This window comes from Pleurodeles waltl, chromosome 3_1, assembly GCF_031143425.1.
Source record: "Pleurodeles waltl isolate 20211129_DDA chromosome 3_1, aPleWal1.hap1.20221129, whole genome shotgun sequence".
Taxonomy (NCBI): domain Eukaryota; kingdom Metazoa; phylum Chordata; class Amphibia; order Caudata; family Salamandridae; genus Pleurodeles; species Pleurodeles waltl.
In genome coordinates this window covers 1,439,308,782-1,439,335,741 of record NC_090440.1, presented here as the reverse complement: position 1 = coordinate 1,439,335,741, position 26,960 = coordinate 1,439,308,782, and the positions used below count along the sequence as shown (strand labels likewise).

Genomic DNA, 26,960 nt, shown 5'->3' with positions numbered 1-26,960 from the left:
TATTATTATTTTATTTTTCTTTGGGGAGCGAGGTTAGGGCGGGTGGGGCAGGGCAGGAGGAGGAGGAGGAGTGGTGAGTGATCTATAAGTGCGCATGACCATTTGGCCTGCCGACAGTCATGCACACTTAGCATTTCTCTAACCACCTGCATGCACAGCCCGGAAGAAAAAGTGCACAGGGTCCCATTCCCTGTCTGAGTGCAGAAGCAGGCCGCTCAGACCAATCATGATGCTGCTGTCATGCTGATGACAGCCGTGTTGTGATTGGAGGGGAGTCTGGAAGCCTGTGTGCTTCTGGGAGTCGGGGAAACGAAGAGGACGAAGGACAGATGGAACTGTCTCTCCCGACGTAAAAGGTACATTTTTTTCCCCACACACCCACCCCGCCACCACCATTGAGAAGTAGCCAACACTAATCTACAGTTATGTGTTTGTTTTCCACTTACAGAGGTGAAACAACTCCAAACTATCTTCTGAATATTCTATGATACACTGGCTTTCTTTCCATTGTCTTGCTTCATCCCCTTTTTGATACCCCCTTTCTGCTCACTCACTCAGATAATTAGCCCAAGACCACAATCACCCACACAGTGGCACCAGTTGGACACTGCTACATGAACAAAAAACATTTGTGTCTTAAGGACAATCTCCTGTGTCACCAACAGTAAACCATCTTATATGACCATGGCAAAACCTGCTTAATAGCAGCTGAACTCATAGGGCAATTTGCAGCTAGGCGACATTTTAAACAACTGTACTACCAGGGATGCAGCAATTTTGAAATGTTATTCTTCATCACTAAGGTACTGCCTGGTAAAAGATAGTGCCTTAGAATGGCTCATCTCAAAATGACTTTCCATAAATGACTTGTTTTAGTGATGCAAAAGAAGATTGAAGTCAGAGATTTTAATAGTGTAGTTTAGTTACACATAACAACAAAGCTCACATTAGTTGATTTAAAAAGAGAAACATGAATATTCAATGTAATAGTGATTCTGATATTCATTTACAAGAGTAACAGTTATTAGATATTTAATTGTGTTATTAAGAAGGAAAAGCAACTAATGCTGTAATGAGCTTTATTTTAGACTAACATAGGGCCAGATGTTCATAGCTATTTTCTGCTCACAAATGGCCCGATTCACAGAATCCTGCCATTTGCAACCATAAAATGGTATTTTGGTATGTTCTATTGCTATTTTGCGGTTCGGTATTCTATTTACTGAATCGCCAAATAGGTCTGCGAGTCACTATTTGGAAGGGGCATGTCGAGGGTGTCTCTTCCAAATAGCAAGTCGCACTGGCATGTATAACTGTTTTCCGACCGTGAATGAGGTCACAAAACAATCGCAGTTACCACCAACTTCAAGTTGGTGGTAACCCTATCGCAAATGGGATGGTGTCCCCAAGGGACTCCTTCCCCTTTGTGAATGAGGGGTGACAACATTTTTTCAGAGCAGGCAGTGGTCCCACAGGTCACTGCTTACTCTGCAAAAATGAAAAGGAAATTGTTTTTTTTATTTTGTAATGCAGCCCATTTTCGTTAAGGAAAACGGGCTGCATTACAAAAAAAAAACTGATTTATTTAAAAAGCAGTCAGACATGGTGGTCTGCTGTCCCCAGCAGGCCACCATTCCTGTGTGTGCACCCATTCCCAATGGGGTAGCAAATTGCGACCTTCCTCGTGAAAGAGGAAGTCATTTGTAACCCCATTGGGAATCGCTAAATGTGTCTGAGACACATTTGTACGTGCATGTGGCCCTAAGTCACAAGTAATATCAGTGAAGAAAGGTATGGGGGAGATAGGTCTGGCTAACAATTTTATCCCTCACTAAGATCTTTCTAACAAGCCCATTTCATGGACAAAGAACATAAACAATTGATTTCTGTAAACAGTATATCTATGAGATAAACAATTTAATTTGAGTGATTCAGTGTACAATGCAAAATAGTACCCGGGGAGGGGGGATGATACACCAGCCAGACAATGACATGAAGTGAGAGGGTAATACTCCAAATAGGGTGGAGCACCAGCCCACCCATTAATATGGTAAAGACTTTGTAACAATATATCTTATACAGTGGGCTGTTAAGCCAGAACTAATATTGACCCCTGCACATGAGACAGGCTATGACAAAGGTTTTTTTTTACTAAAAAGATCATTAAACCTCTCATTGTGCTTACTTTGCATGCAGTTAGAAGTTATCATGACATGAAGGAATTTCTCATTGAAAATATAAACGTGATTAGTAAATGTAATAATGAGGTTGATATTCTTATAATAGAAAAACAACAACATTTACAACGTACAGTGGTTAAAACTGTGCTACTAAAAAGGAAAACCATAATGTTCAACTTTATTCGGCAATAATGAAACACACATGGAACATTTATGAAACAAGTCATTTTGAAGGTGAACAAACCGGTTTAGACTGATTTCGACAAAAATAAATAAAATAATCAAACTCTGAAAAGGCTGTAGGTGGAAAGGAGCACCGTAGCATGTTTCTGTGTACTTTTGACGGTTCTTGGTGAGCTGCTAAATTGAGCGTTGCATGTAATCATTGACTGGTTAAAACTTCAGTGAAAGGTTGTCGCAGTGCCTGGTTATCTCAGCTGGGCTTGGGAATATCCCTGTGGGTAATGTGTCCTAGTTCCTTATGTCCATTAAATATGGTTTGACTGCTCATTTATTCATTATAAGTAGATAAGTATGGGGGCTCTGCAGGAATCCAAGGTGGCTTCACTGTGGCGGTCACTATATTTATGTAGGTTATAGCTAGGAAAAGTCAATTTATGGATCATTTTTATAGCTACAGTGGTCGGCCAGGTTCTCTGGAAAGGATTCTCTTCTACTTTGGGTTTACGGGTTAGTAGTGTTACCTACTTCTTGACATTAACAAGCCGAGCCATCTTGGTAGTAGTTTGCTTATTGTAATTTCCTTTCCAACACACTCTGCTTAAGTACTACCTCTTCAAAGGTCACCATTTTCTAAATGACAGGTATCGGATACGTTTCACTTTAGGTGCAGAATTCATGGCACTTAAGGTTCCCATTCTTTGAGTAGCTGTATCTGCTGCCCCGCATTGTCTGCGGCAAAGGTGGGACAACAGAAGACCAGCTACTATAATAGTTGTTGGGTTTAAAATGGTTTGATCAGATGCTTTATGGACCGTATGTAGAGCTTGCATTTATCGTAACGGTATGACCCCACCAGTGCTAGGGGTCTGGGCCCTGTGGGAAAAAGTATGGTAAGGAAAATGCGGCTGTGTTTGCAGAGTGTAGAAAGCACTTTTTGGGTATCTTTGTGATCCAGAATTTATAGTGAGCATTTACAGTTCGTTCTCATTCTTAAGTTCGGGTTTTTTTCTGTTGAAGTGGAGGGGAGCTCCAAATCTCCTTCGTACTTCATGTGGTGGGAATCATAGGATCACAGTTTTAAGGAGTTAGGTTTCAAGAAGTGTTGTAGCAATCAGTTGTCCGTCTTGCCTCACAGCTCACTCCCTCTCGGCAGCATTTTTTTTTAAAGCAATATGACACAGCAGCTTCAGATGTTTTTTTTTTCTCAACTGGAAGCAATGTTGCCATGAAACAATTTAAGAAGTATTTTGAAGACCAAAAAAATGATTGGTGCATGGCCAAGGTATTTTTGTAAGAGCACGAGGACACGACAAGTCCTGTATAAGCTTTTGTTACAGCACTCAAGGTTTTAGCTAGCATATGTGAATTTGAGGGCTTTGCATGTCAGTTAATTTAAATCGAGTATTTTTAAGATGTAACTCAAAAACAGTATAAGAGACTCCCGACATGACTTGCAAGAACCGTACCTTGACAAAGATCCTCAGCATTTGTGATTTTTTTTTCTTTTTTCGGAAGGGACATTTGTCAAAAGTACTGACAAGTATTGTAGAGTATTTTAGACTTTAGAATTCGAGTTTAAAGATACATTCTCTGAGATCATAAATATAATTGAGCACAGAAGGTGTGCAACCTTTTGTTGAAGGAAGGCGGCATTGTATCAGTGGGGGCGCAAGTTCCTACTTAATGAGTGCAGGGCTAGGTCAGGTTGAGTACTGGAGAGATTTCACTCTGGGGTTTGCTTCACGCACATTATATGATGTGGAGCATTAGTACTCCGAAGTCCAGCGTGAGGTGTGGGTGTGTGTGTGTGAAATCAAACAAGCAAAGCTTACTCATGGGGCTGGAGCTTGATTCTGAAAACTGGTGCCTGCACAGTTGAGCAGATTCTATCTGGACTTAGGTTAATAAAATCACAGCTTGTATAGCTATGCTGTCCATAATGCTACTTGAATATAATTTTAAGTTGAGTTTATTACAAGAGAGCGTAATTTGAATCCTATGGAAGAGAAGTAATTAAAGTATGTATCATTGCTAAAATGAACGTAGAAACTGTAATTTGTAAGGATTGGCAAGGATAGACCCGAAATGTGTTGAAATGTATGGTTTATGGTTGGCCCAAAGTACAAAAAGATCTTTAAGCAAGTTACAACCATTTTGGAAAAAAAACAAAATTGTCAGAAGTTGATGTATTATTGTTCCGAGCAGACAAGTTGGTGCCTAAATGTCTACATGAGAGCAAGTTCTGCGTATGTGAGCGGCATGGGAGAAACGGTCACCATGAGGCGTGCTCATAGGCATTACTGGTGGCCACACATGGATGCTGACACACACACAAAAATAATTAAATGTACCAAGTGTAGTTTAAGTGGCAAACATTTAGTACAAAGACATTACAGAAAGTACCAGCACCATCTTCAGGTGGGGTGTGGAAGAAAGTAGGTTTAGATGTTTTAGTGTTTTTCCAAATACTTCCAAGTGTATGTGCTGCAGCTTGTTTATCAATCATCGCTGACGTTAGATTGGAGTGGAATGTGTGCTTGAACCTTCTACAGTGGCAGTTTTCAAGTTCTTGCAAGATATTTGCTAAGGAAGGTGTACCTGAAATCCTATTGACAGATAATGTTGTGCAATTCTCTACAGGGCCAATGGTAGACTTTTTAAGGAAATCTGGGGTCTCACATATACAAACACCATTTTAGTGACCCCAAAGTAACTGCATGGTGGAAACGTTCAATAGGGTGCTGGTGAAATGTGTTTTGAGCCAACATAAGTAAGTAGACAAACATCTTGAAGCTGTAAGAGTGTCTTTGGGCCCCTCTGTGTGACATTTCATGTGGCAAAAGAATAACTCACTTTGAGCTCATGCAAGGAAGAAAGGCTTTGTCAGAGTTAGGTTTGCTTGTTTGTTTGTGTGCTTATTTGTTAGAGGTGGTGGTGTGGAATAAGTGAGTTATTTCTGGTGTACTGTGATTGTGTGTACCAAAGGATATGCAGGTATATGAGAAATTGGTGTGAGGATGGAATTTGGAGAATTGATGAGTGGGTCCAATTGAAGGACCCTCTGTTGGTTAAGAAAGGAGTGTCAGAATATAGATAACCTGTCCCCTTGGTAAAAGTTGGAGGCAATGAAGTAAGATTGGGCGGTTTTCAGTGGTGGCAGGGATCTATACTTGCTAAATTGTCTAAAGTACCAAAACCGATGGGGTTGCCTCGGAATCAGGAGGACTTGTTTCAAGCTAAAAGGAAGCAGATTGATTCTCAACAGCGGATGGACAGCAAGTCCTTTGAAGAATGCTCCAAGCCAACTCGAGAAGGGAGCCAATATTGTCACTTCATTGCCGATCCTGTGTTAAAGTGGTTCCTCATAAATTGTGATAACCCAACCATTCTTGGTTTTATTTGTTATATCGACTGTTGCTAGCATGAGTATGCATAAATTCATATTTTGCAGGTTTTTTTTGCTATGTGATGTTACGCTGAGTTGTGAAAGGGAGCTGTATGGAGACTGAGTTGTGTTTCATGATGGCACCCATCATGGAACATAGCGCTTCAGAACACCTTGCTGTGAGCATTCTGTAGTTGTCAGTTCACCCCTTGTTTTATGCACAGCAGCTTTGCTAGTGCAGTGCTCCTAATAAATATCCCCTCCTAACCTTACATGTGCTATCCATTGTCACTGGCAGGCCACTCTGAAACCTGAATTGGAGGCACCCAGCTTAACCTCATATGAGAAGTATATCCACCCTGAAGGAGAAGACAGGGAAGGATTAAAGGTGGCTTCTACATTGGATTCACCCAGTGTCATCGGTATTGGACCAAACTGGGCCAGGGTTCAGACTGTAGGTCTTTCCAGGCAATAATGGACATATTGAAACAAATATCTAAGGAACTTCTCTCAGTGAAACTAAAGATAATGCACCGTTTACATTTCGTACCCAACCGCTTTATTTCAGACGCAACACTTCCACACATACTCAAAAATATAACATAACCGAATACCACAAAAATCTAAAATATACGCATTTGTTTTAATCCTATTCCAAAGTTAAAAACGTCTTTAAAATACACATAGTATATAAGGCACATATAAATAAACATCAAAACCTACGAGCATATTTCAAAGACAACACCGTTCGCCTTTTAATCTGTGCACCTCTACTTCTTATATTACTCTTTGTCCATGAAATTCATTAGTAACATGCAGTGCTTAATTTGTAAATAAAAACGTGCCTGTGCCGAAAGCTCTCCTCTGAAACTTGTAGCTGCTGCAACTAAATGTGCGAGCACAGAACACTGGGGCAGCGTAATCTTAAAGACCTCCTGGGCCTTTTCAATCCATTTATAGCCACTTCCTGAGCCTTCAGCTGACTCTTGCAGCTTTCTGCTTTCTCCTCTTGTGGCGCTTTCTCGTTTTCCTCTTCCTCCGCCTTTCCTATATGTGTCTTTTGGTCTCAGTAAATGCCTGAAGCCGGCCCTCAAAAATAAGTGCTAGTGACCCGCACCGGAAACCACCAGCTCAAATTAAGCACTGGTAACATGTAAGGAAGACCCGTGCACCATAAATTGTGCCTTTAAGATCAGTCGATGCGTTTAGGTGGATCAGTTGATTAGTACCACCTTCTTCAGGACTAGTACATAGATAATTCCTCCAGAAAATAGACTCGTAAAGCCATCTCTTATATAAACAGTAATCAAACCATTTCCTTATCTTCTCCAAATGTTGTATAGTTCACTGTCTTAAAATATTGTATAATCCCAATAACTGTGAATTTAATTGGGGGTCCTCAAATTTGTGTGGTAAGTAGACTTATACAGAGTAGATCTTTCCCTTCATAGAAAAATGTAGACACCGTGGTAGCGCACCCTAACCAGTATATTGTACCATACACATTAGATGCATATTATTCTCCTTTCCTATCTTAGGCGAAATCCACTGTTCTCACTATTCAATAGCAGAAACCTTTAAAATGTCCAGGTGTTCCCCAACCGGGGCTTCTCAACTAAAACTCTCCTGCTAAATAAAACATTTTTTTAAATTATGTGTTTGAGGGCACAATCTATGGTGCACCCGTGTTTCTTACTTGTTAGTAATGAATTTCATGGGCACTAAGTGGTATAAGAAGTAGAGATACAGAGATTAAAAGACGAGTTGTGTTGTCTGTGGAATATTCTACAAGATTTTGCTATTTATGTAAATATGTCATGTATATTGTGTGGTTTTAATTATGCAATAGGATTAAAGCCACATGTATTTTATTTTTACTTTTTGTGGTATTAGCTTGTGCTATATTTTTGAGTACATGTGGAAATGCTTAGATTGAAAATAGTCTGTTGGCTTGGGAAGCTTAAATGGTGTGTTAAATATAATTTCACTAAGAGGAGTCCTTCAGATATTTGGTTCTTTTAGCCCTGTCCCCTTGGTCTGAGAGGCTACTCTCTGGTTTTCCTAATAACAAGCATGCTGTCATTGAAACTTTTCACACAGTCCAATACTCCAATAAACACAGGCCACGGGTAGAGGGCAGATGTGGGTAGATGGTGTCTATCCGCTTTTTTCACAGGATAGATGCTGCCTATCCTGCCAAGTGGTTAGGCCCCACAAAAATATGCTAGACTTGTCCTGATGTAATTTTTAGACACTGGGACACATTCAGCACCACCTGCACATTGTCTGCTCTCTTTATGAGCAGCAATATTCAGGCGGGGAGGAGGCTTATCTCATTCCAACTGGGCCCATATTAAAGGCTGAAATTCAGTGGCCATGAGGCATCCTTTTAATGAAGTATCCTGGCTAGGAGCTGTTGGGAGCCTCACACCTAAATGCAATGAAGGGAAAACAAAGGCACGTAGCGTATAACTTCATAGGAAGTTTAGAGAGGCAGGCTTTTGACTTTGTTCAGTCCCTGTAGGTACAGCATATGCATGGACTGTAAGAATATCAGATTTGTTGGTCTATCCCAGTATTTACGCAAGTAACAATGTAAATACCCCTAATTTGTTTTATTTCTTTTATAGCCCTATATAGCACTACTCAGCCAAATGCAGGGTGTCAGAGCACTTTACATCACGGATGATTTACCGGAAACACACACAGATCTCTGCATCAGGTGTCTTAACTCCAAAGGACATCTTAAAATGCACACTTTGCAACCAGTTAAGCAGAACAGATTTACTGCCACATGCTTACAATAGAAAGAAAGAATGTTACTTGAGAAATTTGGAGTTATATGGTAGTAGGTGACAATACATATAGCTACAACAGTAACTCGTGGTGCGTTACGTATTTTTCAAATTGCATAGTAATAAATTACATATTGGAAAAGTTAAAGCAATTACGGTTGAATAAATATATATTACATATTTACAGAGATGGAGTGAAAGGTCATTATAGCTCTTAAGAGTGTCATTTAACAGATACATTCACACTATAAAATGAGAAGACATATGCCTGGTGGGGAGCATAGGCAAGGAATTCTATTGGAAAAAATTTCTTTGGAAGAGAAGAGTTTTAAGATCTGTTTAGAAAATCCAAAAATAAGTGATGGTTTGGAGGTAGTGAATTTCACATTCTAGTCGCGTTATCTGAGAAAGATTGCTCCATGAGTCTTTCCCTTTTGAAGGATGGAGGTTCGAGCATCAGATTTTCAGCATTTCTTGACAGTCTAGAGCCACCTGGTATCTTAAGTTTATTTGCTAGGTCGCAAGGGGTGAAATTGGAAATGGCTTAATGGGGTGATACACGCAGACTTGAATATTGTCCTGGTTTCAATAAGAAGCCAGTAAAGAGTTAACAGCATAGGTGTGTTAATGTTGTTTTTTCTAGCACAGTAGATGACAAGCGCAGCTGGGTGGAGGATGGATTTTAAACAAGATAGGTGGGTCCTGGGTAGGCCTGTAAGGAGAAAATTACAGTAGTCCAATCTGGAGAGTACCAAATATTGGCCAAGAGTTTTCAGGCCTTGCTCAGGACTGTGACGTCGGATCCCCAGAGAAGGTGCATTTGGGAGCGTGCAGTTTTGGCAAGGGTGCTAATTTGAGATTGGAGGTTATGTCTTTCGTCGAGAATGAGACCTATGGATTTGGCACTGTCGGCGATGGTAGGTTTACTGTTAAGAATATTTCGATTATCCATCCATAATTGAACAGGAGGTGCAGCATTTGAGGTAGGGATAAGAAGGAATTAAGTTTTAGAAGGATTCAGTTTTAGGTGATGAGACGTCATCCATTCTTGGATGGCGTTGAGGGTGGTGATGAGAAGTAAGATCTTATGTGTAGAGGACAACTTGAATTAAAGTTGGTGTCATCAGCATAGAGGTGATAGAGGATCTGGGCCTTTTTTTAAAGGGCTTCTAGTGGTTCAGTGTAAAGAATGAATAGGGTCGGAGCAGGGATAGAGCCTTGAGGGACACCCTGATCCACTGCCTTTGGAGTCGAGAGACCGTTTTCAATTTTATTCGTCTGAGAACTCCCCCTGGGGTAAGATTCAAACCATTTAAATACTACTCCTTCAATTCCCATTCTTTGTTTTTGTGTATTAAGAAGTGTGTGATGGTTTACAATATCAAAAGCTGCAGAAGGTTCAAGAAGGATCAGGAGGCAAAAGCTTGCCGAGTCTAGAACTCAAAAGGCATCATCATTAATCTGTAGCAGTGCTGCATCCCAGATGGAAGCCGGGCTGAAATTCATCTAGAAGATTGTTCTGGTTGAGGTGTTTGGTGAGTTGCTCTGCTACACATCTTTCACTGATTTTGACGAGCAAAGGGAGGTTAGTGATAGGGCAGAAGTTGTCAAGGTCATTCACATCGGGGGGGGTTTAATGGTAAGGTCACCTGACCAGTTTTGAGGGCATCCATCAGGAAAGGAACCGTGGCTGAGAAAGAGGTTAACCAGATTTGTTCAGTAGGGGACAGTGTCGGTGTAGAGGTGTATTGCAATGTCGTGTGGGGTAGGGTCGAGAGAATAGTTTGAAGGTTTAATTTTCAAGATGTTCTCAAAGGGCATCCTCCGTGAAGATTTCAAAACTGTGCCCGGAGAACTTGGATTTGTATACCTCATGTGGGGTTGGATGTGTATCATGATCAAGTAGTGATGTAAATTTCATGTTGACGAATTGTACAAATTCTTCCGCTTTCTTGGGTGGGTCGTCAGATTTGATGGTTGCAGATGAAAGGGGTTGTTGGTGGTTTTGATTAGGTCAAAGAGTTTTTTGGTCTGTTCTTGACAGAGTCAAGGAGGGTTCTAAAGTAATTAGATTTTTCCCTAAACATATGTTCGTGATAATAATATCTTGGTATTGGAAGCATGCAAGATTATTGACAGAGGGTGATTGTCTACATTTCTTTTTTCCAAGATTCTTTGTTCTTTCTTTTCATCATGGAGGGACTTATTGAACCATGGGGCAGAGCGTGTGGGCCTTCTCTTCTTGCTTTGTAGTAGAGCTATTTTATCAGGACTGATAAATTGGGGTAGCAGCAAGTAGTCAGGTCATTGACTTTGGAGTTGGGGGCTGATGTCTGGTAGTACCTCCTTAGCGGTGCCACTGAGATGTCGATGTTCTTTGTGTTGTGAAACCCGGTTGCAGCCCTTTTTTGTGACCCAATTGCAGCATGCGAGAAGTGAAGTGAGAAAGGGACAAGGAAGTGATCGACCAGTCTCCTGGTATAAGATCATCTACTGTGAACAGGTCATCTTTGAAAATAATAAGATCAAGTTTGGAGCCCCTACAGCGTGTTGGATTAGAGTTGTGTTGTAAAAGATCATTTCTTGAGAGAAATTTGGCAAGCTGGTTAGTAGCAGAGTCTTCCCGAGGTGTCCCAGTGAAGGTTAAAGTCTCCTAGGAAGATCAGTTTATCGCTTTGAGACAATAGGTCACTTGCCAAGTCAATTAATTCCTCAGTAAATGCAGAGTTGTCACCCGGTGGGTGGTAAATGGCCTCAATGTTAATAGGGGAGTTGTGCTACACACAACGTTCCAGAATAAGGCATTCGTTTTACACCACAGTATCATTGCTGTTAAATAGATTGCCTTTGCTGGGGCCTGCTAACTAATCCTGCACTGCAACACATGAATACTTTCTTTTGAGAAGCAAATTCATTATGGTTAATATTTGTGTATATTATGGAGCTGTGAATGCTGCAAACTCGCAAAATATGATGCTGAGGGTGCATGAAGATTCATGAGGTTGTGACTCTGAATTCTGTACACAGCAGTATGGACTTCGAAGGGAATTTCCCAGCCGTTTCTGCTCACGCATTAGCAGGTTTCAACCTTCTTGATTGTGCAACATGATACTGTACACCGAGATAACATGTGAAGGCAGTCAAGCGAGGACCTTTGGGCTGAGAATGTGCTGTATCACATTAGTGAGAAGTGTTCCTGCCTCTAAGTGTTTCAGAATGACTTCCGTCAGTGTATGAAGTCCTGAATTTTTGTACAACGATGTACCATTCTAGCAGTGCCAACAAAGGCTATCATGTTTAGGGTGAGTTTCAAAGTCTTTTTTTTTTTTTTTTTTGCATTAGTCTCACCTTTATCTGAAGAGACTTGACATCACTCTGTAAACTGTCATTGTGGTGCGCATTTACTCTGCAAGCAAGTCACTTGTCCCGTGATAATGAGTAACAAGCTGGACATTGAGGTTTATTTTGTTCGTATGCATGATTGTGGTTTTGGTACCCTTGTTTCCCTAGGTGGAATGTGTACAGTGCTTAATTTGTTCTGGTTTTTGCCAATGCTTGGCACCGGCACTTATTGTTGATAATCCACAACATGGTGGTATTGTCTGTCCAGCTTAGAACTAAAAAAACATCAGTGTTTAAAATATCAATGCAAATTAAAATAGAAATAATAATTTAGAGCTTTGGGTAATAGAACAGACCAAATTTACACATTTGTTGGAGAGTGATGGTTAGTAGTGGCATGGGCGTTGGGCACCCCAAGGAGAAGGTAACAGATTTACAAATTACAAAACCTTTTTGTAGAGTGTTATCCATGTTTAACTGAAGTGAGTGCCTAAATACTATAATATTATTAGCAGTACTGTTTTTTCAGTAAAATGGCTAGTAATCAAAGTGTTATCTTCGATAAGGGGAATATTCCCAAAATTTGATTTGGGAGCAAACCAATGCCAAGAATCTTTGTACGTTCCTGGAGTCTGGAGTTTTTTCATGTGACTGAAACTGAAAAGGTTAAACAATCTTTCCACCTCGCAAGAAAGTTTTATCTTTTTTCATTTTTGAGACGATTTCTATGTCTTGTACTACTATTAGGCAACTGCTCTCTAGTGATACCTTAGTGCTGCTGCTGCTAAGTTTTGTACCGGCCTCGCGAAAGGAGGCCTCCCTTTCTAACTCCTCCCAGACAGGAGAGAAACCTTCCACTTACAGTCAGCTTGTTTACCAACTTCTCTCTCTCCAAACACTATGGAGGCATTGTTGGCAATACACGACTGCGTAACACGTAAAGTTACAAAATCAACAACACATAAAATGGTGGTCTATCACAAGACCCATGCAATCTGTCCTTTTCCAACTATTATATGCTCTGCTTATCTGGGCCCCAGCGTGTCCTGGCGGTGAGGCTTCCCTTGCTGCCAAGTCCTTGTGGCTGGTCCTGGTTTGTGCCATGCCCACCTGCCGCTGCCCCTCTTTTCTACCAGGTCTTGTTTGGCCCTTGCTGCCCCTGCCCTCAGGCATTCCAGAGGCGCTATTGAGTTTTTATTCTACTTTTCCCCGCAGACTGAACCCTTCCATTATTCTTTTAAAGCGGCTGCAAAGCCTGCTCTCAGGTGCGGGTAGGTGGGTATTCGCCGGATCCTCAACTGCTTTGATACGGACTGGACCCTTCTAACCTTTAGGGTTCCAGCCCACGCTGGCCTTCTATTTTTGGGTTTAAAACCCGCCACCATTCCCCTCTAAGCCCTTCGCAGGCTTTTTCACAAGCTCCTTAGCCTCATCTCCCGGTTCCTGCTGCCTGAAGTTGTTCCTCGCGGGCCTTCTACTGCCCGGCTTCACCTCCCGGCCTGCTCTCTAACTCCTCCAGTACGGCCAAGAAACCTTCCGCTTACTCTTAACCTCTTTACTAACTTCCCTCCCTCCAAGCAACACTATGGAGGCATTGTGACCAATACACTGCCACAGTACTTTATTTATAACGGGTAAAGTTACAAAATCAACAACACATAAAATGGCGGTCTATCATAAGACCCATGAAATCTATCCCTTTCCAACTATTATATGTTCTTCTCATTGGGGTCCCAGTATGTGCCGGCGTCTAGGCTTCCCTTGCTGCAAAGTCCTTGTGGGTGGCCCTGATTTGTGCCTGGGCCGCAAGTGCTGTGTCCGCCTGTCGCTGCCCATCTTTTCTACCAGGTCTTGTTTGCCCCTCGCCTCCCCTGCCATCAGGCATTCCAGAGGCACTGTGGGGTATTTATTCTACTTTTGAACACTTTATTTCCCTGCTGACTGCACCCTTCCACCACGCTGCTTGTGGTTTACCGACCACAGACAGCTTCCCCTTCTTTCTCTTTAGGCGAACTCCAGATGCTCCAGCTCCCCTACTATATTAAGTAAAAACATGTCCACTCCCACGCCTGACAGGTGTACTCCATCCTCAGATCAATACCATGGTGACCACAGGTTGATCAAGCCATACCTCACAAACCCCCATACATTATCCCTGCACAGCTTAGGCATAGTAATGTTGAGCTTTCTTCTTGTCCGCTCCACAGCCCCTGCCTCCCAAGCCCTTTGCCATGCCTCCCTAGCCATAATCTCTGACCATACTACCTCACCCGGGCACACCAGGTGTGCTACAGCTGTTAACCCCGCCAGCATGGCTCCCAGCAGCTCTCTTCTGCCCATGTCCGTGAGGTCGTTTCCACCCAGATGTATCAGCACTGCGTCTGGACGCCTCCCTATGTTGACATTCCTTGTTACAGCTGGCAACAGTTGTGCCCACCTCTGCTCTCTCCAGTGATACTTTAGTGTTGCTACGTTTTGGACTGGCCTCGTGAAATAAGGCCTCCCTTTCTGAAAAGCCATTTGTATTGAGAGTTGGGAAAGTGCAGGCTCCGGAGCTCATCCAACAAAAGGCAGTGGGGGGTCCTTCAGAATAAGTTGAAATTAATTCTACGAAGATGTTTGCGCCCCCCCCCCCTCCCCCCCCCCCCCCCCCCCCCCCCCCCAAATACAATATAAATGAGCAAAAACACATTTGATGCCTGCCAGCCAAAGTAGTGTCTGCAAAACAATTTGCAACCCGGGCAAGACTTATGAATCCTGTTCTTAAATAATAAATATTATGGCAGTATTTTACCTATTGCAGAGTATTTTAATAGGGATGGTGCAAACTGTGGAGACAGTCGAGTAAGCATTACGAGTAGCAAACATCAAAGAAATGGCCTGTTATATCTGTGCGCTATGTCTCAGTCTGTTCATTCCAGTGTCCACGACGCGAGTAAGGCCGGGGATTCTGAAATGTCCGGATGCAGTTGTGAGGGGCCGAAACGGGACGCTGGAGCACAGCAGAGGCGACTGCATCTGTTGACCTATAGTGTGTTTAAACATTAAAGTGTGTTTCATTTTACGTGGATCCAGGCTTCCTTGCGACCGCCGCTGGATTCGCAACGATTAGACATTGTTGGATTCCACATATATTCAAATGATCTGTCAGCAGTAAAGAACCTTTTTTACTCTTCTTCTGTGCGGCAGTCATTCAAAGATATTTTTATGGGAACAGCAGCGCGACCAGCAGAGGGCTATGAGTGAAGTATTTTTCATCTAATCCCACACACCTCTGCCTGCTTGCATCTAGACCGCTAAACTGCTTTAGATCAACGGTCAGCTTCTTTCAACCATTATTCAGGATGTGTGCACCACCCCTGTTATAGGTAGAGTAACCTCGTTTTTTGGTTTTTTTCAAATAAATAACACTGCATTACTGTACTGTTAGTGTGTTTCGCTATGTCCACTTTGACGCCATTTTGAAAGTACTGATACATGCTGTACTACTGACAGTGCTATGTTAACAATAGGGTTATTGTAAATATAAACTGCACTGAAATATTGTGCTGCTATAAGGATTCTACTAATTTGTTTCACCAGTCATGCAGTCTGTAAATCCACCACCACCTTTCCTGCGGTCTCCTGGGGATCTTACCATTAAAGAGAAAGTATGGTATAGAGCTTTTAAAGCATATCTAAGAGCAATACATGGCTTTACATTCAAAGCAGACCGGAAGCATTGGCTTTTGGAACTCTGTTATGGTCTTAGAGGCAAGTGTTCAAAAACATTTTGACCTTAATTTGTTTGTGAAGATGATGACGAAGAGCTAGATGAATTTGAAGAAGCTATCAAAAGATTGGAAAGATATTTCTCTAAACCACCCCATCTAGGTATTAGGAGATTCTAGGTTTTTTTCCACAAAACAAGAACCCAATAAATCTATTGACACTTTTGTAGCATCTTTGAGTTTTGGTGGCCAAGTGTGAATTTCAGCATTTCACAGAACAGCCTATCGGAGACCAGCTTGACACAAGGTTTTTCAACAAAAAAAATCAGGAGCGATTATTAACAGGTAAAAATTCCATGTTGGGTGAAGCTTTGGAGATTACCAATAGTATGGAAGAGTCGAGAGAATCTGCATGGGACCTGAATAAATCACAGGTGAGGACACTGTTGGCATCTTTTTTTAAACGTGCCCAGTCAGGGGAGAGAAATATATGAAATGTGGCGTAGTTTGTCATTTCGAGAAAGTGTGGTGCACTTATCGAGGGTCAGCTAGAGTAAATGTTGTGTGGGAGAATCTACCAGACCCTAAACTTAGCAGCAGGATGGAAACTCAGGTGTTATTTGTAAATGTGCATGAAAGTGATGTTTCGATGGCCAAGGATCCTGCTAAAGTTTTTTTGTGCTAGTAGCAAAATTATTCCTTTGATGACAGATTCTAAATAAAAAATCACCATTCTATCGCATACTACTTTGAATAAATATGGGGTTCCACATGTGTGGGCACCAAAGAGCCAGGCCTCCAAATGGCTGCATGTTAGTGAGGCTCCGTCGGCTGAGTGCATATTCCATTAAATGTCTGAATTCTCGGAGCCCCATCTGCCACACCTCAATGGTGCAACAGACACACCAAGGTGGAGGAAACGCTTTGGAACAATATATTTTGGCAACTTGACCAAGCCGGATGACCACAGCTCGGTAGTGGGAGGAGCTGCAACTTAGCGTGAAACCCAAAGGCACTGGCAGACAAGTGATGCCTCAGTGAGAGGGGGAACTGGTATGCTGTCTCCTCTTTCCTAGTGAGTCCCACCTGCAGTTGGGCTGCTGGGTGAGCTGTCTGAGGTGGCTGGGTACGAAGCTCTAGGCCCCAGCCTGGTTGGAGTCAGCCAGTCCGGTCTGTAGCCTGATCGGGACCTGGACTTTGGCAGCCCCGGGTGGGAGGCTCCATTCGAATGCCTACCCTCTCCCTATTTGAAGACTACTGACCAGTTATGTCTCTCACCTTCCGCCAATGGCCAAAACAGCACAGGATAAACAGTGTTCATTGCCACTGGATGGAGCCACGGAGACTCCTGTGGAGGATATCAGAACTATCCTAACAGACATGAAGCACAGCCTTAGCATGATCAATGCAAAAGTAGATACAATTCTCCTAGACCACATGATCAAGTGAACAGATAAACATGACAATCGCTTAAGCAATTAGAAAGCAGAGCATCAGACATTAAAGACAATGCCTCTTTGCAGAATGAACAGCAGCTATGTATGGAAAACATATTAGCAGTGATTAAAGGGAAGAATGAAGATTTGGAGGTACGCTGCTAGTGCAATAAGATAACGATTATTGGTATTCCAGAGACCACAGCAATAACCAAGATCGAAGACTATGTGGAAACTATGCTTAGTACTCTCTTTGTGATGGCTCTAACATCCTTGTTTTCTGTGGAACAGGCATCCAGATCTCTGAGCCCTTGTCCCCCTTCAGGAGCACCAACTAGCCCTATTTTAGGAAACTTGTTGAATAATAGGACCCCATCCTAAGTTTGACATGAGAATGTGGTGAAATAAATTATTCTGGGAATCGACTGCCATTATACCAAGCTTCACTGCTACAGGTCAGGCGGCAAGATGTGAGTTCCTCTTGACTCAAAGTGCTTCTCAAGCTACAAATAAAGTATGTATTTTTGTACCCTGCCAAGCTGAGAGTTCTTCATAATGGTAAACCTAATTTTTTCATGGACCCATGCAGACCTTTAGCTTTTGCTGCAGACATGCACATTGCCCTATCATGGAATACTCAATGGATGAGAGAGATGAGCATGGCAATATAAGCAACAATGACTAAACCCCACTGACTATCCAGCCCTGCGGAATGGCAGGACAACTTTGGGGAAAAGTGATTTTGCTATAGGAACACTAACTTGTACCTTTAGAATCTGACTTGTTGCTCCTCCCTCAAGAATGGACTAACAGAAATTTCTGTGCGGCCTCACTGGCTCATTCACAGCAAATAAATGCCTTGTACCGCTAGATATTGTACTCCACTCCGCCGTCCATCTCCAACTGAGTTGGGTTGTCCGCCTCCCTTTCTGGTCCCTTCATGAATGATTCCCACATATACAATTGGTTTGTGTATTTGTTGGTTATTATGGGTGGGGGTTGTTTGTTTCTTCAACAATATTGGGATATTGGAGTGGGTTGAGGCGGGATCACAGACCAGACGGGTAAACAGAGAAGGAGGGTGGGATGGATGGATACTAATATTCTAGCATAGCACTTGGCATATAACAAATCAGAAGTTTCCTTCAACCTCAGCTAAGAAAATAGCACACCAGAAACTGTCACAGAGTTGGACCACCATCCTTAATTGCCTACATCATTGGTTCCCAACCTGGGTCCGGGGACCCCTGGGGGTCCGCGAAGCCTCCTCAGGGGGTCTGCGACTGCTTAGAAAATTAAATAATATTCATAGATAAGGTCCCCAGCTTTCAGTAATAACTTAATGGGGGGTCCCCGGATTCCAATAATGATTCAGTGGGGGTCCCCGGGTTCCACTAATGATAAAGTGAGGATCCACAGAAGTCAAAAGGTTGGGAACCACTGGCCTACATTACACAAACAGCAACAAATGACACATCACCATCATACCATTCTTCCCATCAGCCTATTATGTAGAACATATGTGGCCTTAACAAACCCTGCAAGGTACCAACCTAGACAAAACCAACATTGATATTTTATTCTTGCAGGAGACAATTCTCAGTGTTCAGAGATCTCCTCCTTTGGCTGCCAGATTCTCCTCCAACAGGTTATTAGTGAATTACTCCTAGTATGCACTCACTACTGCGATTCTTGTTAGCCTGGGGCTTCCCCTCATGGTCTGACATGAAAAGAATGATATGCAGGGAAGATTTAACCTCATACAGCTAGACTGGCTGAGCGACACATCATCCTCCTGAGTCATGTGCTAGACTATATAACTGGATTTATAAAAAAATATATATATATATGTATCTGGACAAAACAAATTACACCCATCCCACGCACATATTCTGATCACTCTCCAGTTAAATGGACAATCAGGTCCCTGGGCTCAAAGCACTGAGTATTCACCTTGAGCCTCTTACCCAGAGCACCCCAGATGATGCTTTTCAGGAAGAAATTAAGTCATAAATGTTATGCTTTTTCCAAATCAATGAGAAGCCTGTTACTTCCCCAGGGTAGTCTGGGACACACTCAAAATATGTTTAATAGGGAAATGCATCACGCAACAACACAATGTGTGCAGGACAGTATGAGGCAGATGGAATCATTTGGAACAAGATTTGCATACACTGGAGCAAAGCTACACCGTAGGTCCGACCACTCACACTCTTGCCGAGATATTGGATGAGAAAAAAAACTGAATTCAAAGAAGCTGACAGAGAGGTTAAAAATCAGCAAATGTATGCGCTCACCAGGTGCGATGGGGAAATGGAGCAACCAAGCAGGACCCAAGCTCTGTTGACGCAACAATCTCATCCAGCTTCCATTGTGACACAACTGGAAGATGAAAGATGACACATAATAGGACTCAGACTGCATACTACCAGAATTTGTAAACGATTACTGGCGACTGAATGAAGCTCGCACGCATAGAATGCAAGATGAACATATGGCTATCTAGACTGTGTTGCACTGGTGTGGATTTAGGGACCACATAGACAGTTTTTAGCAGAGCCCATCACTACCAACAAGATTGAGCAACAGTATTGGGCCTTCATACTGGTAAGACCTCAGGACACATGATGTGTTCCCTGCAGAATTTTATAAAGCATATGCTCTAATACTTACTACTCATTTCCTGGCAGTCTGTAAGGAGGTGGTGCAAAAGGGATGACTTCCTCAGTCCTTTGGAGAGGCAATCATCATCTCACTATTAAAACCAGGAAAAGGCCACTCACTCATGAACTGTTATACGCCGCTATCACTTATAAACATTAGTGTGAAGATCTTTGCTAAAATAATCACCAGTTGGCTGATGTGACTTTTTACCTGACCTGGTCCTCCCAGACCAAGCAGACTTCATCAGAGGAAGATCCATGTCACACAACTTAAGGACCCTCTTTGCACTGATAAATCAACTGGAACCAGATCAGAAAGCAGTGGCAGTCTTTCTAGATGCCACTAAGACATTTGATACCTCAAAGTGCCAGTACCTCTTCACGGTGTTACTTCATATGGGAAAGCCTCCTGCATTTGTCCACCTAACAGAGTTGTTCTACGGTGCCTACACTGCTAGAGTGTGACTTTATGGCCTCTTGTCTGACCCATTCCCTATTGGACACAGGACACTACAGGGGGCTCCCATCTCCAATCCTGTATGCCCTGGCAGCCGAGCCATTGACTTGCACTATTTGACAACTGCATGGACATCTGGGGTTTGCCTTCTTCATAACAGTGTAGAATCACATTATGCATATGAGATGGCACTTTACGTAAGCAAACCAGAAAAGAACCTAGGGCCAGTTGCCCATGACTTTACTCTATTCAAGGCCCTATCTGGGATTACAATCAATTAGAATAAATCCACCATCTTACCTCTGACCCTGGCCATATGGACATGTCCATTAGAATGTCCTCTCCTCTTCTGAATAGTCTGTTAAATACTTAGGCATCTGGATTTATCAAGATGCAACAACTGTCATGACTGAAAACTATGCTCCTGCCATCACATATATCGAACGACAGGTGCAAAAATGTATCAAGATTCCCCTTTCACTACATGGTGTAATTGCCATAATATAAATGATAGTGCTGCCTGAACTACTATACCTTTACTAAACCATCACCATCCCTCTCATAGGGCATTTTTTTCTGCACACTTAAAACTCTCAGACCACCCTAGCATGGGTGGGTAAACAACCCCATACAAAGTGGGAAATGCTAAAACACTAATATTACCATACGAGTGGGAGAGGGAAGAAGCCTCACAGCACCGGATTTTGAATGCTACTATTACAGTGCCTAGGCCCACTTTGCATAAAATTGGCTGCATCACCCCATGCATAAGTGGATGTATGACAGAAACAACGCAGGTAAACACATCGCTTGCCTTTACAACGCATTTTTACCCCACAAGTTTTTAGCACCCATATGCTTTTACCTCGCGTGCATCATCACACATTATTAGTCTAATTAAGTATTTGAAGTTAAGTTTAAATATAGATATGTTTAGCCATATGTAATTTTTTGGGGAGGAGACATGCCCAAGCCCTCATACTTACCTTAAATGCATGGTAAAGGCATGCGTGGTAAAGCTCTATATGTGATTAAAACTTGTGTGGTAATAAATGCGTGGTAAAGGCACTGCTATGTAAAAATCGCGTTGTAAAGACGATTATCCTACATGAGCCACTTAGCCATTGAGTATAACATATCTTACCCACCTCCATTAAGGAAACTGAGAGGGGAATCCCCCAGATGTACCTGAGCAGAAATTAATACTGAAAGCTGTACACAAATAACGTGGGGAAAATGTTTGCCAGAGACGCAGAAGTACCATACTCTGAGCAGCTGCCAAAGCATCACCTGTTCTCACAAGTGACAGGCGACAAAGGGGTGCTGCCGCATTTGGTTGATTGGGTTGTCCATAAAGTAGGGGAGATCTCTTCCCAGAAGGACGCTTCTTATGGGTCACAGACGTCATAATTAGGGAGGACTCCACTGTCCTTGACATCCTTACTTATTCCTTCACATACAAGCACTGTTTAAAACCACATATAGTTTATTTCCCAGCTGATTGCCAATCTGCACTACATTGACTTCAACCCTCACTACCCAATCACATAAGAGATTGGTGATGAGACTGTTGAACTACAGAAAGGGGCTCTGTAGTGCATCCCGGGCTCCAGAGCAAGATGGGGAGTGGGAACTGGGTGCTGCCACCTGAGGCGAAGAGTGGCTATACTGGTGTGAACAAACAGGTGCACTTTCCCCAAATGGCGGCCTTAGACTTGTATATTTCAAATCTCGACACTGCATATATCACATCCGAGTTTAACTACATAAATGAGGTACAGATTCCAAGTGTGCTAGGTGTGACGGTGAGGTTGCAGACTTTCTGCATGCGGCCTGGACCTGTCAACAAATCGCAAACTACTGGCACTGGATATTTAAAATACTCTCTGAATTGCTGGGTACCAATATTGCTCCTTCTCTAAAAGTGACATTCCTGGGCTACGTGGCGGACATCCCCAATGAGGTACCTGTGACAGGTGACTTGGGGTGCGACTGCCGGGGACGCCGTAAAGTACCCCGGGGGCACCCACTGGAGTTACCTTCGCCACAGCCGGCCTGTGCGGGATGACGTCTGGACGGAGGGCGGAGCTCCGCACAGCAAGGGAAAAACAGGAAGGATGGACGCGAGGGGGGTGACGGAGATAGGGAGACATACGGCACTAGAGGGGAATCGTAAAGTACGCCCCACTGGAGTTGGATAACCTGAAGGGCAAGAGAGAAGATTCCAATGAGGAAGTAACGGGTCCAGATAGATTGCCACGAGGACGAAACCGGCCCGGAGTGAGGGAGAGGAAGGAGACGAACGAAAAGACCAGTCACTCTCCCGGAGGAGCGTGGCTTCCACATATACGGAAGAGCGTGGGCGGTTAAACAATAGACCTTAAGTGGGAGGGTAGGTGGGAAGGAACAGGGACTGTACATAGGACAAGGGGTAACGAGGCATGCCCGGTAAACGGGTACGGGGGAAATGCAGTACCAAAGTAAAGACACATGGCCCCTTAGCCTTGGTATTCTTACTTTTGTTTTGTTTTGTTTGATTTTTTTTTTTTTTTTTTTAAATGCATGCGGTATTTGTTCACCCTACACCACGTTCATAGTGCATGAAAGGACAAGCCGCTCTGGAGCCTCTTAAAGGACAGTTTTTTTTTATTTTTATTTTTTTAAGGAAACCTTGTCTAATACAAACAATATTGTCTAACCCTAGTGATGAGGGACGCATACTCAAATCCCAGCCTCTACCTGTACTAAAAAAACAAATCCACTACGAGCACTAAAAGGTTGATACAGCAATACAGCAGAAGAAGGTGACATACGTACCTATTATAGGTCTTATATATTTCTTTCCTCCTTTTCTCTCGCCCTCGGACTTCGTGGGAGGTAACCGTGGAACCACAACACCTTACCTGCAAAGAAGAAGAAAAGAAGAAGCCGTTAAACAAGGGAGAAAGGACAACGAGAAGGGCAAAAGAGACTTAAGAGGAAAACATAATACCTTAGAGACGTGCAGGGAAAAGAGACTCCTTTAATTTGACTATATTGAAAAGAGAAATAAAACATACAGTATCTAGTGTTTCACCCATATACTATTGTAGAGTCTTGCATTTAAGGTGGTACACAAAAGCCTGACTAATCCCTTCATCTTACAGACCTGTCACAGTACCTTAATTTACATCTTTGTCCCTTCTCATTGCCAAAGGAAGGATTTCTAAAAGAAGGGTGGCTTGCACCTGGAATGGCACCCTAGCACCGACAACTAAAGTATGGTTTCTATATCTATCATGCTGAAACGAACTAGACACATACTACACCACCATTCCACTTGCAAATCAGCGAAAAGATGTATGGGAACCACCTGAATAGCTAACCAGGTAGTGAATAGATACCCAGGGGCAGGGCTTTGTAGGAGCTAAAGTTGAACTCGTGTTGTTACCCTGTGTCACAGAGATGTACCTGATTGAAAAGTTAAGGTTAACTCTGAGAATACATATGACAGTGCAAGGCATTGGCCATAAATGGGAGATCAACCACATTTAAACTGACTAATGTACGGACCATGATAGGCAAATCACTACCAGAAATTATTTATATTGGGAAATGCATTATCTCATTCTATGTCGCCTCTTACTGCCTGTCTACTTCCTCAACTGAACAATCAGCATATTAGGAGCCAGTGTAATATACCAGTTATGATGTCTTCTAGTATTGTGTCCGAATTGTACTCATGCAACTGTTAACGCGTCCTTTTATGTTAATTTATATACATTAGGACTCGTTTTAGGCCAATGAATCTTGTGACCTAGTGGTGAGACACTGTAGGACGAGATAACTGATTAATATGTCAAGCAATAGATCAATAATGTCATCAATATTTACCACCACAATGCACTTCACTTTGGATAAAGACATTAATTAAATTGTCGACGCAACCATCACCTTTCGGCCATGAATAACCACACCTTTGATAGAATTTTATGAATTTTATTCCCTATTGATTACAATCTACGCGCAGAAGAGTTCGTCTCAGTACCAGGAAGCATAAGAGCATAGTCACAATATGGCAACTGTGATAAGATTTCATTAGTGCAAGAATCATAAACATAAGAACATAGCATGGCGTAAACATAGATCAGAATACAACGAATATTACGTAAGTCTGTTCAGCATATCGCAACGTCAGTCTTTTGTCTATTTGCGTCAGTCAGAGTGATCTCCTGTCCTAACAACTAATTAGCATCAGCATGTTGGGCTTCATGCAAAATAATTTAGAACACCAATTTAGAAAAACATCTAACTATGACCCCTATCAAAATGAGCAGTTGGTACCTAGAAAGGCAAAGCAAACAGACAAATTGCATTGTCATAATTACCCTCCAAGGATTAGGTCAGCACACAGGATCAGTCTTCGTCTTCAGGACATCAGTCGAATCGCCATCAGTCTAACTTTGTCTAAAGGACTGGGGACACTTCCCTCATAAGGAGGAGAAGTGTAAAGGGGCAGTCTATGGGTGAGGATGGTTTATTAAGTCTCAAAGTCACCAAACAGAGTTTTTGGATAAAATCAATAGCATTCCCTACCTAGTTCTAACTACCCTTCTGTGACATGTGTTTTTATCCCTTTTTCGTAATACCTTCCCCCAAAATTCTATTGGACGTTTACTATACCCCACTATCTTTAACCTATCAAATTATACATTAGGTAATTCCAATTGTCACCCCACGATAATTCATAACATTTTGATTGGTCTTCATAATTGACGCCTTCGGAGGTGGCACATCCGGGGTTACTTCACCATTTGGCACGTCTTCTCGGGTCATGAGTTTCCTTTGTCCATGGTTAAACGTCCTTGTACATTACTTTAATCTACTTTTGTTTCAGCTTTGTATTTAAATTCATACTAAACAACGAGCATGCGGATGAGAACAGAATCTGTGTTGATACATGAAATGAAGAAAAGGAACAATTGCAAGGTCATGGCCCTTTACGAGTCAGCACACTGGAAAACAGAGAAATGCTTTTAATATGAGAACTAGGCAGCTAAATCCACAACTTACGCTAACTTAAGGCCTATAGGTTTTTCAATGCTATATCGTAAATGCTAATATAAGTTTGATTAATCATCTCACGAACAATTTTACTAATTATTGTCATTAGTTCACATTAGTAGCTCCACATATCATAGTCATAATTCAAATGCACGTTAAGCAAATCACTAATTATTGTTGTTTTCTATGCTGCATCATTAAACATTGATATAAGCATTTCATTCTAATATGTTATTTAGACTACGCTCTCTCTCAGTCCCTCCTCTGATGACGCTCGTCATCACACAAACCTTTCTCTTTGACCTTTCACTTTTAATTTTTCACCTTGCGCATAATGCGCATTTCAACATCTTGCCCTTTATGTGAACTTTCCCAAATTTCATTGAACATTTTCTCTCTTTCACTTTCTTCATTTCTTCTAGTTCTTTTAGTCCAATTTTTCTTAATCTTGCCATTAATTTTGCATGCCCCCCACAATCCTAATAGACAGGCCAGAACAATTAATAGACCCATTAGTATTTCTGCAAGCACCCCATTCCAAATATTGGTAAACCATCTCCCAACTCTGGCAATTCCTTTTCCAAATTTTTCCCACACTCCAAGTTCCTTCAAATCCGTACTATCTCTAGTAAGGTTAGTAAGCATACCTCTAATCTTTTTACTGTTGTCCGGAATGAATGAGCAACAATGGTGCTCATTAAGCTTCTTGCAAACCCCTCCACTCTTTGCTAAAAGAATGTCTAAAGCAAGCCTATTTTGAAGAGTCATAGCTCTTTCTGCAGCAAGTTCAGTATCCATCAGGAGTGTAGCCCCTGTGAAATTTGTCAGCATGTTATCCACAATAGTAGACAACTTTTGAATTTTCATAGAATTCAAGATAACCCCCACTGAAGGGATTATAGCTCCAAATATGTCACCAATAACAGCAGCCACTGATTCTCGTTTTTGTCTAGGATGTTGTAATTCAGACGTTTTAGGTATTTGTTTTAAGTCATCAATCTGGTAAATCTTTGGGAAAACTATTCCCAAATAACATGTCCCATACCATCCCCTAGGGAGACGGTAATAAGAATTAAGTCCACAGATGTAATAGATCCCAGGGATCGCTGGATCCTGTCCATTCAACATAAATGTCCATTTACTCTGAAACAAAAATTCACTCGTTCCCACAAACATTGTCTTGCTCAGATTTTGGCCTATATATACAAAGCCTACCTACATGTAATGCATCTATAGCTAGTTTGCCTTGTGTTTTGATTGCAGTGTAAGCATAATCATTTGCATATGTGTGTTTTTCTAACCCTTTTTCTAATCTCTCCTTCAATGCTTTGCGTCTATCATCAGTGTGATCTAAAAATCTTTTCTCTACAGGTGATAGCAAGCAAGTCAAATTATTGCGATGTGCATAAGCAGTTCCAAATGTAAGCATCGGCTCAGAGAATCCTCCAACTATTTTTATATCATGTTCCTTAGCTAACTTATTTAATAATTCAATCACAGGCACAAAAGAAAACACATCATCCAAATTTGAATAAAAGTATTGCACATGCTCTTGATTATAAAACCTTGTTAGTAGCAAGCTGCAACTAATCCAGTAAGTTAGAGGGAGGCTATGATAAGTAACTCCCTCCTGCACAGATGAAGGAATCGTAGTACACACATAACAATCTTTCGCATCCATGGTTCCACATACTCATTTAGCAAGCGATAGAAGACATTACTTGAAAGTTCCCCCTTTGAATTAGTTCCCTCATGCAAGTGTCTCG

At 42.1% G+C, this 26,960-nt stretch overlaps 1 protein-coding gene across 1 annotated transcript in view; it reads left to right on the top strand.

Annotated features, from left to right (window-relative positions):
- Positions 1-26,960, top strand: part of C3_1H11orf52 (chromosome 3_1 C11orf52 homolog) — a 151,508-nt gene that overhangs the window by 96,496 nt on the left and 28,052 nt on the right. The gene's annotated exons all lie outside the window — the stretch shown is intronic.